Raw genomic sequence first — 12,220 nt, 5'->3', positions numbered from 1 at the left:
TCTTTAAGTGGTTTGGGAAATTTCTTAAAACTGGGTCACAATTATGATCTCATTTCCCCAAATCCCTTCTATCAAAATAAGAGAAAGTATCTTTGTGCCATGGAGAAAGAGGGGGGGTTGCCCCTTCTACATACTCTTTAAGGGGAGGGTTGAATTTTCACACTCTCTCCCCTAGTGAACAGCACAGTGTGACTTCCTCCAGGTGCTGGGTGAATAATGTGAGCGGTCACTGCAATGTCCCCAGACCTCATGCTCTGTGGACTGACTCTGACACCTCAACAGTAATGTAAAAACAGGAGGAACAAGACAAGAGCAGGGAGAGTGGAGAATTCCCACAAATAATGGTCTGGTTTGAGCTTTCTTGTTATTTTAACTCCACGTAATAGGAGGATTTTTGTACAAATTTAAAATTGCCACTAGAAGCAATAAAGTCTATGAAAGTGACTTCAGTAGATACTAATTTTGCTTTAGGAAAACCACAACAACAAAAGAGCTAGACCTTGTGAAATCTGTTTTCTGCTGCACATGACCTTATTACAAGGGGCTGCATGGTTACAACCTCGCATTAATGTGCTAATAAGACTAAGAAGAAAAGAGAAGTAAGACAAAGCTTACGCCTTTGTTTTATGGGTTCACCATAACTAAGAGGAGAACCTCATTACTAACATGGCATGTTATTCTTTTAAAAATTTACTATCGAGCTGCATAAAGCCTCTCATTCTTTTCATATAAAAGGTCAAATCTTCAGGAGAAACACGATGCCTGGGCTTCTGAACTGCAACCGGAGCATCTTCCGCTGCTGAGAGGTCCAGCCTTCTGAATGGGCAGAGGGAAGATCCGACGACCCCACCTCTCCAGCACACATTACGTATGGTCTTACCGGCCCCAATCACCCGCCTACTTCCTGACCACTGAGAGTTTCCCTCTTGTAGATCACTTTTCCTCAAAATACAGCCCTTCCACGCTCGAGGTACAAGGATGGTTTGGAGGGAGGGAGCAAAGAATATTGACAAAGCAGATTCCCAGGCTCTTGCCAGTCCTGTTGAATTGGACTATCTGAGAGTGACCACTAGAATCTTTACAGGAACCAGGAACATGAACATGAAAATCTGAATCTAAATGTAAAGAGCAAAGAGAACACATGCACTTATTATCAATATCTTTATTTCCTTTCCGATCATTAATGACTAAGTCAGGAAAAAAAATCATTATTATAAAACATTGAAGGAGATATAGATCAATGCTTTTCAAGTGCCTGCAGTAAAGAAATAATTTACATATTTGTAAGTTTCCAAGTCTTCACAGACAAATATGTGGTACTACCAGGCTATTACACAGCTTATACCATGCTCAAACTACCACACAAATTTGACAGGATCTAATTGGATATACATTGCTTAGACCAGCGGTTCACGTGCTGGGAAGGTTTGACAATGTCAGATTACTGAAAGCATATCTAAATCCTCACTTTTGATTTCTGTAGTTATATCGTGTTGTAGACAGACTGCAAAGAGTTCAAGAATCCACACAGGTCCACAGACCCTGCATAGAGATGTCGTACATGGATATGAAGAGACTCGCACAGCACTGAGCGAAGAGACGACACTAAGAAGTAAGGGTGGTGGCGATCAAGCGAGGCCCGCATTTGCATCAGGCAAGACACAGCTCCTGCTGACCACTGTAGCAGCCACAGCGATCAGCAAATAACTGGAAATAACTGACCAGGGAGGTAATAGTTCCCATCACCATCACATCACATCACCTGTGGTGGATGGCTCGCCTTTTAGATATCACACCAGTGCAAGTCACATCGCGCATGCCTTCTGTGTACCTGACTCGAAACTGTTCTATAAAAGTGCTCCCCCTGGTACCCCGAACCCTTTCTTTGTATGCTTTTGAAACTTTTCTATGAAATCTTCCCTAAAATCCTAATCAAAATTCCCTATGCCCTCTTCTCTCTCTGAGAAACCAGCTATCTCAGAGCTCTGACAAGAGAATGCCGTTCACCAGGGGAGAGAGTGTGAAAAAGCAGCTCTCACCTTAGAGGATGTGTAGAAGGGGCAAACCCCCCCACCCCGATTTTTTTTCATACTTCAAGCTGGATGCAGACCGTGTCTTCATGCACCCTCACCCTCGTAGCTGTCTAAATATAGCCCCTCCAGTCTATGGGAAAAGTTCATGTGCCCTTGAAATTCATGTCTTTTTGATCCCACCACCTCTACCACTATTGTTTATCTATTACCCACTTACTCACCTCATTCACTGAAGCACTGAACAGTTGACCTTCACTGAGCTGGACTGGGCTTCGTCTCCAACTCAGGTACTGCTGGGCTTTGGGGCGACTTCAGCTTTCTCACAAACATGCCATCTGACACCTCCGTTGCTAGAACACCTCATCTCTAATCACCCCCACTCTCCTCCTCTTCATCTTCTTACTTGTGGCCACACTTAAGACCCTACAATCACTCAGGATGTCACACCTCTGATATCATAAATTAAAACTTGCTTCTCTGATCATAATCTCTTATTTTTCTAGGTCATTACTTTTATTATTTTCAATTCTTCAATTTTCTCTGAATGTTCCATCCATAAATGCTCTCCTTCCTTCCTATCAAGTCACTTCCCTCCTTGAGGTCCATTGCGAGAGCCATTCTCCATCTCCCCAACAATGCCTCAACTCCCTATGTCCCAACCGCTTCACAGAATCCTAACAAACTCCATCTCTAACTTCTCGGTATTTTTATACTATATTTTATGCCAGAACAGGCAAGGTCGCCAAAAATTCATGGTCACCAGCCTAGACTGCAATCCCAAGTGTGATGAACAGCTCAAACAACCTCTCACACAGGCATTGGTTTTAGGAGTTGAAAGGTTCGAGGAGGTGGGGAAGAAGTTACATCACAGCAAAGCAAATCACTTACGCTAAGCATTAGAATCCTTTGTTATTAAATGCCCTTTAGCACTTCACCTTGGTGCCCCTTCTCAGCAGAGTCTAGCTGCCAGTTCCTGCTCAATTCTTATACAGAATAGCTGCCACCTTATCTGTGGCTTTCCTGTGGTGCTTGCACTTGGTAAGCCTTCAAGGGTTTACTTTCTTTCACCTTGAAAGGGTCTATCTCTTTGGCTCTTAAATTAAACAAAGATCACCACCCTTGTAAAAAAAAATGATCCAGCGGGCATTAAAATACTCTTGCTGGTATCTGTCCAACCGCGAGACTAGGCTTTGGGGTTGGGTGTAAAAGGGAGAGAAGATTTCCACATCTGCCTCACCTGCCGTTTACCTAGTATCTGATATAATGCTCATACCTAGCAGGCACTTGTGAAAACGTATTATATAAATGGAGAGATGGACAGATGGACGCACAAACAAGTAAGTGATGGAGTGAATGTGTCATCCCATGGAGGCTGCAGAAGTTTCAAACTATGCACACAGATTCTTCAGTGCTCCTCCCTTCAAAAGGACAACGTGATTCCCCCGGCTTGAGTGTGGACTGCAGGTAAAGACTCACTTCTAACAGATAAGATGGGAGCAGTGATGTGCGACTTCCTTCCTCTCTTGTTTGAATCACTCACTCTGGGGCAAGCTATGTCTGAGGACACTGAAGTAGCCCTATGGAAAGACCCACGGGGCCAGTAACTGAGGCCTCCTGCCAACAGCTATGGGAGTAAGCTCCCTCAGGCCTTCAGATGACCTCGGCCTTGCCTGCAACCTCATGAGAAACCTTAAGCCAGAACCACATGACTAAGCTATTCCCAAATACTGACCCATAGAAAATGTGAGATAATAACTGTTTGTTGTGTAAGCTGCTAATTCGGGGTGATTTGTTTTGCAGCAACTGATAACTAAGACAGAAACTAAGTGCAGGAACCGAGAAAGGACGATGCAGAGTGCAGAGGGGGAACAGGCCAGTTCCAGGAATAGGACCTTGCCTCAACCCCTAGTGGCTAGAAAAACGTTATCAACCCCCAGGGCGTTGGGGCTTGCCCCTGGATTACACACTCTCTGTGTGCACCAAGCAGGTTACAAGCCGTCATTGCTCCATGATACAGTTTACCCGCAGAGTCCTCTGCTAAGTCACAATTATTTTGCCAAGTTTCAAGTTAAAGAACTCCATTTAGAAACTCTTAAGCTGGAATATCTGTAAAGCTCCCTGCTGCACAGTGAGGATCCAAAGAAAAACTGTCCCTGCTTTGGATATTTCCAGGGAAACTAACTCCTCTCTCCACATTTCTTCCCCCCCCTCCCCAAATAAAATGAGTAAATATATCTTTCATGATGAGAGACCTTAAGAGAAAATAGTGAAAAAAAAGAAAAAAACTGAGCAATCACTAAGAGACTCGGGGTACCTTCAGTCGCAGGTGTTCATCACTGAGTGTCATCCTTGCTCTCCCTCACACCGCTCATAGGACGTAGATGTGCTTGCAGGCACGTGTCCTCGCCCACTTGGCTTGCCATTTCCCAGCCAGCGCAGACAGAAGTGGTTCGGTTGTGGTTTTGGTAGTTTCTCTTTTCTACGTCTTCTGGCGGGATACAAAACGCTGGGTGATCAAGACCTGTTGCGGAGGCAGCTAGCTATCTTTGTGGGTGCTTTGCAACCCCAACAATCAGAAATGAACAGATGGTCTTAGTATCTTAGCAGCGTGGGTGCCCCCATCGCGGAGGCCTATTATCACCAGGCCGCCATGTGAGGAAGCCTGGGGCATCATCCCGCACGGCCACTTCCGTCAGATCAGTTTCAGCAAGTTTCAGAGTTGAGGGCTGATAGCTGAAAATCTTTACATTTCTCTGGGGCTCATATTCAGAAATCTTTTTACTTTTCTCTCTCTCTCTCTCTCTCCTCTCTCTCTCTCTCCTCTCTCTCTCTCTCTCTCTCTCTTCCCCATCCCCATGTCTCTTCTCATATTCCTTCATTGACACCATATTCCAAAATTTATTTCTCTTTTATCTATCAATTGAATATCACCCTCAGCCAAGCTTACAAAGAGCACTACAATCATGATTAACCATTGATGATTCATAACTACCCTAATAAAATTAACCTACCTGGAGAAATTAATTATGCCTTAGCCTGACATCTCCAAATTGGTACAACTTATAGACAGTTCCACAGAAGAACTTCAGTGATGACTAAGGTTTTCTGGGAAAAAATTAGACAGCAAGATTAAACTATTTAGTCTGGAAATAAATGTTATGAGGCTGTGTAATATCTTCAAGCATCATGAAACTTTATATCTCGGTTTCCATGGAAGACAGACATGAGGAAATGAGCTGATGTGTTAGTCTGATGGGAATGATAGTAATAGCTGGTGAGCGGATGGGGGTGGTAAGAGGAAGGACAGTACGCAGAGAAACGTGGGCTCTCTCTGTGCATAATTTTTTGGCTTTTATTTCTTTTCACTGGTAGTTTTCACACTATTAAATTAATTCATGCTCATGTTGTATATTTTCCAGACACAAACTAATGTGTTTGTATGTGTACTCATGTTATTTCCTTTTACAAACACAAGTGGGATTGCATTTAGTAGGCTATGGTGAGATGTGTTGTTTTATTTAACCACAGATCTTAAGCATCTTTATAGAACAGTGTATCTAAAGCTATCTCATTATTAGAAAGCTTAGACTTTCATTGTATATATGTGCCATCGCTGATTTCACCATTCCTCCATTGGACAGACCTTTGTGATATTTCCATTGTTCATAGAACTCATGCCCATATCTTTGGGCACTTATATGACTGTGTCCATAGAATAAATTCCTAGAAATGAAAATAAATTGCTAGAAACAGAATAACTGAATAACTTCAGACTGATATTTAAATAAACCAGGGGTTTTCACACTTGAGCGTGCATCTCAAATGCCTGGAGGGCTAATTAAAGATGAATTGCCAGCTCCCAGCTTGGAGTTGCTGATCTGGAAGGGGCCCTAGAATCTGCCTCCGAAACATGGTCCTAGGTGATGTTGCTGTTGCTAGTCCAGAGACCACTGAATTAATCCATCTGCTTGCTGTTGGAAGCGGAGACATAAGAGCTGACCTGTGGAAGCCAGATTTAGTGTTCTCCTTTTTCCAAAAGCACCAGGAGCATACATTTCAGAGTCTGCATATCGGGCTGCCCTGCCTCATCCCTGCCAAGGCAAGCGAGGAAACAGTTCCCTGGGGAGGAGCCTGCCGGCCCGCCACCCACCACACTGTAACCCGGAACTCTTGCATTTCAAGCCCCCCCACCCATGCCTGTTCCTTTTCAGAGCGTAGCCCCAATGACATATGGCTTCCAGTGGTATTTAGCATGTCCTCTGTGAATTTTTCCTCCCACCTTTTAATGATGTCCAAGACGCACAACAACAACCACCAACACCAAAAGTCTTACATCTCTGACACACAGTTCCCATGTTATTTTAGCAATATGGCAGAATAAACTTAACATAATGCCCCTTCGACTTTGTATTAAAAGTTGAAGTGTACCAGCACTAACCCCTACACCTCCTCTTTTCCCCGGTAACCGCTAGTCTATAATCCATGTCCATGAGTGTTTGTTTGTCCTGTTCATTTGTTGCTTTTAGGTTTATATTCCACATATAAGTGATATCATGTAATTTTCAGCTTTTTCTGTCTGGCTTATTTCGCTTAGCGTGATTATCTCGAGGTCCATTCATGTCATCACAAATTCCTGATGCCTGACATCGGTCGGGAGCTGGGATCATGTGGGCTTGACTTTGTATGATGGTGAAGTCTCCATCAATAAGCACCACAGGAAGTCTCCGAGAGGCCACAGTGACTCTGAGGATTGTCTTTGCATTACAGGTCACAGAGGGGCGGGGCTGGATTGCTGATCACACTCTTGGAGCATAAGATTCTTGCTGCTCTGAGGCACAGGGCTGTAATTGGATCCAAGCCCTGGGTCAGCTCCTAGAGTTCCAGGCAGTTAGCTGCTGGGAAAGAGGCAGAGCGGCCCCATCCGCACCCCTCTACAGGGTCCCTCAGCCCTTCTGAAGGAATGCCAAACTTCTGAGGATCCCTGAGAAATTGGAGCTGAGCAGACCCTGAGCAGCAGGAAACCAAGTGAGGTGCTGGGACCACTCCAAAGGGAGCTTCCAGCTGCCTCAGAAATGTCCTCAGGACTGCAAGGATCAAGTAGTAGGAAGCCCCTCAAGACTGAGTTCTTCTCTTTACATCATCTATTACTGAAACTGAGACAGTAAATATTATAACCCTTGTTTTCCAAATGACGATAGTAAGGGCCAGAACATTTCATCACTCTACACAGAGGTGGCACTGATGGGCTGGACCCAATGCCTTTCTTCCAATGCCAGCCCCTTACTCTCCAATCCACCCAAGCAATACCCAGATTCACAAGGGTTTTACATGCATCTCCTGTCTCCAGAGTTCACTCCTGGCCCTGCGCTAAGTGTTCACTTTCTCACAGGATCGACTGCCAACCAAGAAGTCCCTGCAAGGATTAGGATATGGAAGGCTCCTGTGTCATATGCCCATGGCCACATGCTTTGGGCATTTGCAGGTTTAAAAGGTGGTACCAAATGCACTGATTGAGTTGTTGGCATTTCTGGCATCCCTGGTTACTCTCTGTGGATGCAGGGTGAGTCACCAAAAAGGGCGTCCCCACAGCAAACACAACCGAGGGGGCGGGGGCGGGGGGAGGTGGTGCAGGGACAGTGTGCCTCAGGGACACAGCCCCTTATATAGACCTGGCGTGCAGGCTCAGGACAGGCAACTCACGTCAGCACCCCATGTCACTCTGACAAGCTGGAGCCCTCTGGTCTGGGGATTACCCAGGAAAGCAAAATACACTCTCTTGTCATTTAATATGTTGAGGAGTCATTAACAAGATGTTAGCAAACAGTGAAGACTAAGCCAAGGGCAGGACAGCCAGAACTGCCATTTCACTGACCTTCAGAGGCTGGCAAGTGACCTAAGGGAGGTGCTGTGCATGTATGCATGTGCACACGTAAGTGTTTGTTCGTGAGTGTGTGCCTGTGAGCTAATGTATATGTGAATGCTTGTGTACTGTGAGTGTGTGAGTGTGCACTCATGTGTGAGTCCATGCTGGTGAGGGTCTTAGTCTGTTAAAGCTGCTGTAGCAAACTACTACAGACTGGGTGGCCTATAAACAACAGAAATTCATTGCTCACAGTTCTGGAGGCTGGAAGTACAGGATTGGGGTGCCAGCCTGGGAAGGTGAGGGCCTCTTCTGGTTGCAGACTTTTTCTGGTTGCGGACTCTGTCCTCACATGGAGGAAGGGGCCAGAGAGTTCTGTGAGATCTCTTTCATAGAAATGTTAATCCTATCATTCTTCACAACCTCATCTAATCAAAGGCTCCACCACCAAATACCATCAAATTGAGGGTGAGAATTTCAACGTGTGAATTTGGGGAGGACACAAGCCTACCACCAAATACCATCAAATTGAGGGTGAGAATTTGGGGAGGACACAAGCATTCAGATCATGAGTGAGTGTGTTTGTGTGTGAATGCATGAGCCTGCATGTATGTGTGTGTGCACGTGTGAGTATGTGCATGTATAAGTGTGCATGTATCTGTGCAAGTGTGCATGTGAGTGTGTATACGTGTCCACCCCGCAGGTGGGGGCGAGGCGGCAGTGGCATGGCGGGAAGATTCTACAGCGACAGGCCCTGAGGGCCCATAGCAGGGCAGTGACCTGGCCTCACCTCCGCAGAGCCATCCTCCTGGGAAAGGTTATGCCTTTGGCAAGGACTCCGCCTGCTTTACGCGGAGTGTGCTGCCACCTAGAGGAAGAGGCGGCTCCTGAACTCCACGGAGGACCTGCTTCCTACGCGCCCTTGAGGATTAGGGCCCTGGCTGAGAGTCAGTCATTGGTCAGGGTGTTTTGTCTCTGGACTCAGACAAGGAAGGACACATTGTGGCGGATAGGAGGTTGGCAGGAGCTAAGAGCCGAGCCCACTCAGAAGCGCCCCTGCTACGCGGTCCATCACCAAATCATCAGCCCTCACCCCATCTCCGTGGGTGAGGGCTTGCTAGTTTAGTGCGCTCAGAGAGCAAAGGCTGCGCTAAGACCCATCTCCCTTGCTCTCTGTTGCTGTATACATGCACACTGGTCCTTACTGGAGATAAATCCTCCAGCAGTGTTACTGGTCGTCAAGAATTAAGCAAATTCTCTGAATGTGAATGAAACTTCATCTTGTTTTTGTTTTTGTTTTTGTTTTTGTTTTGTCTGAAGTTGCCATGTTATATCCCCATGCCCTACAAATATGCCTTGGAAATTACTGGAGCCTTTTATAGAAATAAGAAAACTCACTAAGTGCCTTCTTCGTACATTGAGATCCCCTCAGGTCTTGGACTCCATCTGAGAGACAAATTCTCCAACCTCTGGAATCACTAATCCACACATTTCTATCTTGTTCTGATTCCAAGAAAATAGCATGGTATCATCTTTAAATCTAATTAATTTTGAAAGCATATTTCTCCTTGTCTCCTCAAAGAAGGCTTACAGAATCAACTGATGGCTTGTTATTCTTCTTTGTTTAAAAACTGTCTGCTCAGATTTTTTTATATACTAAAATAGAGATTTTAAGAAATCATTAAAAGTATGCACAGGTTATATCTTTGGAAAAATGTGATATGAATATGTGGAAAGACTGTTATTGCTGAGTAATTCTGCTTTGCTCCATGGCAATCATAAATAAAACCATTCTTGTGTCTAAGGTCAATCCTGTGTGCAGGGGATAAGGCCCCTCTCTCCTCTACCACTCTCCCCTTTCTTTCTTCTATGGAGAAAAAAAAGCTGATTTCAGCCCTGTCCTCCACAGAAGGATGAATCCAATCAGACACATGAGGAAGGTCTGCTAAGTCAACCCAAGCCTTCTCCTTCCAAGCACAATAACCTCAGTTCGTGCTTCTCCTACCACGTCTTATTTCCCTAATCTCTAACCATTTACACAAACTGAACATCCTAAGCTTTTAACCCTTAGGTCAGGTCTTCTGATGTCACTACACTAAATAAACAAGGCAAAAACCATAGGAAAGGAAAAAGTCACAAGGTGTTTTTGGACTCTTCAAACAGATGGAGAAAATAAACTGAGAAAGGGGACACTTGTTAATACTAGGTCTTTCTTAGTATGGCCCTCCCAGGGAAAATAAGCATTGCCAAAAAAGGCATCAATGAAACAGAATACTTTGGAAAACAGCAAATGAAATAGTCAAACCTATTATATGTTCTTTTTTTCTCCGTATATTTTTTCAAAGTTATAATCTAAGATGTTGTATTAACAAGATAAAAGGATCAGATTTGTCACATTGGCCAGAACACTGGCAGATCCAATACATTAGTCTCTCTATCCTGTGGCCACTCCCTCTCCTACCATCCTCAAATGCTGTCAGAGATGCCTTTTTTAATAAAAATTGAGCATGTTGCTCTCCTTCTTAAAAATTATGGTATTTCCCTAATTTTTTAAATCTATAGGCCTTCATAGGCTATATTAATTGTTGATTGCTGATAACAAATTACCACAAAATTTATTGCTTCAAACATTTATTATCTCCAAGTTTCCATGGGTCAGGAATTCAGGAAAAATTTGGCTAAGTGTGTTTTAGGATATAGGTTTTGTTTTTATTCGTTATAGTGAGGCCAACAGATCTGGCAATAACTGCTATTAAAAAGATAGTTTGTTACTCACAATTCCCAAGAGGAGGCAGCACACAATGTCACACCATGCCACGTCATGCAGAGCCACATGGGGAAGCACCAGGAAGCAGGCCCTCACCAGACACCGAATCTGCTGACACCCTGATCTTGCACTTCACAGCCTCCAGAACCGAAGAAAATAAATTTATGTTGTTTATAAGTCACCAGTCTATGGCATTCTGTTATAGCCGCCTGAACTAAGATATTTGTTATCTCTGAGAATTATCTTGCTGTGGGAGGGTCAGTCTTCCCAGTGTCAGCAAGGCCCCAGATGTCAAAACATCGGAAAATATAGAAAATAAATGGCTTGATGAATGTAGGATGTTTCTGGCCTATGGCTCGAGGGAGCTGGAAGAGCCATTTTTAACATTGTTCCCACGGTTGTTGACTGGAGGCATCCATTTCTCATCACATGGGTCTTTCCATAGGGTTACTTGAGTGTTTTTACAACATGCAACTGGCTTCCTCCTGAGTGCGTGATCCCAGAGAGAAAGCAAAGAGGAACCACAGGGCCTTTTTGTAACTTTGTCTCCAAAATCACACACCATCACACCTACCTGTTTCTCTTCGTTAGAAATAAGTCACTAAGTTTTGCCAGCACTAAAAGGGAAGAAAATTAAGCTCCACCTCCTGAAGGGAGAAGCATCAAAGAATTGTGGGCATATTTTAAAACCAGCACACAGGCTGAGCCAGGCTGTATTTTCATTCTATTCCTCTGCCCCCGCCATTAGACCTTCAGCTCCATTCCTTGCTTTTCAACCAAGAGAATATCAGAAGCACCTAGGGAGTTTTTTTCAAATCCACATGTCCAGGACCCACTTAATCGAAACCTTCAAAGGAGGAGTCCTGCATCCTCCCCATTTGGAGAAAAGTCCATGTAACTTGGACTCACCATCTGACCATGAAAACTGCCCCAAGGCCACAATGTGCTATGTGCTTGGCAACTCCATGGACATCTCAGATAGCTTTCTTGGTCGGCCTTGCCCTTCACCCTCACTGTCTGGGGAATCTCATACTCATCCTCAGCCAACATCAATGCCATCTGCTATATAAATACTTCCCAGAGCCCTGGTCTAGCATGAGGAATCACACCCTTCTCAGTGCCCCCAAATCACTCCAGACATATCTCCAATGAGGCCCAGAACACATGATGATAAAGTCAGAGCGTGTGTGCTTTTCTTCGCTGGACTGGAAGCTCCTCAAAGGGAGACACAGTGCCATATTTATACTTGCATCCCCAACATCCATCCCATGGGGAAGATTGAATTATGTTGGGTAAATAAATGATGAAAAGAATAAGAAAAGGTAAGCCTCTGAAATCATCTCTGAGATATTTGGGAAGAGGGCAAGTTTCCTTCCTAAATGTTAGCTATATCCTCCGAATATTCAACTTCCTGAAGTTGTGTGCTTATATAAAATCATATTTAAACTCATTTGTTCTGATGCAAGGTGTTTTTTCCTTGTTCTTATATGTGCCAGTCTCATTTCTCGTTGTCTTAAAGCTCAATTCACCCCCTCCAGGCCTGCGTCAGGCTCACCTTCT

The sequence above is a fragment of the Pteropus alecto genome, unplaced genomic scaffold (assembly GCF_000325575.1).
Source record: "Pteropus alecto unplaced genomic scaffold, ASM32557v1 scaffold13, whole genome shotgun sequence".
In the NCBI taxonomy this organism is placed as follows: Eukaryota; Metazoa; Chordata; class Mammalia; order Chiroptera; family Pteropodidae; genus Pteropus; species Pteropus alecto.
Note: the sequence above shows the minus strand (reverse complement) of the source record.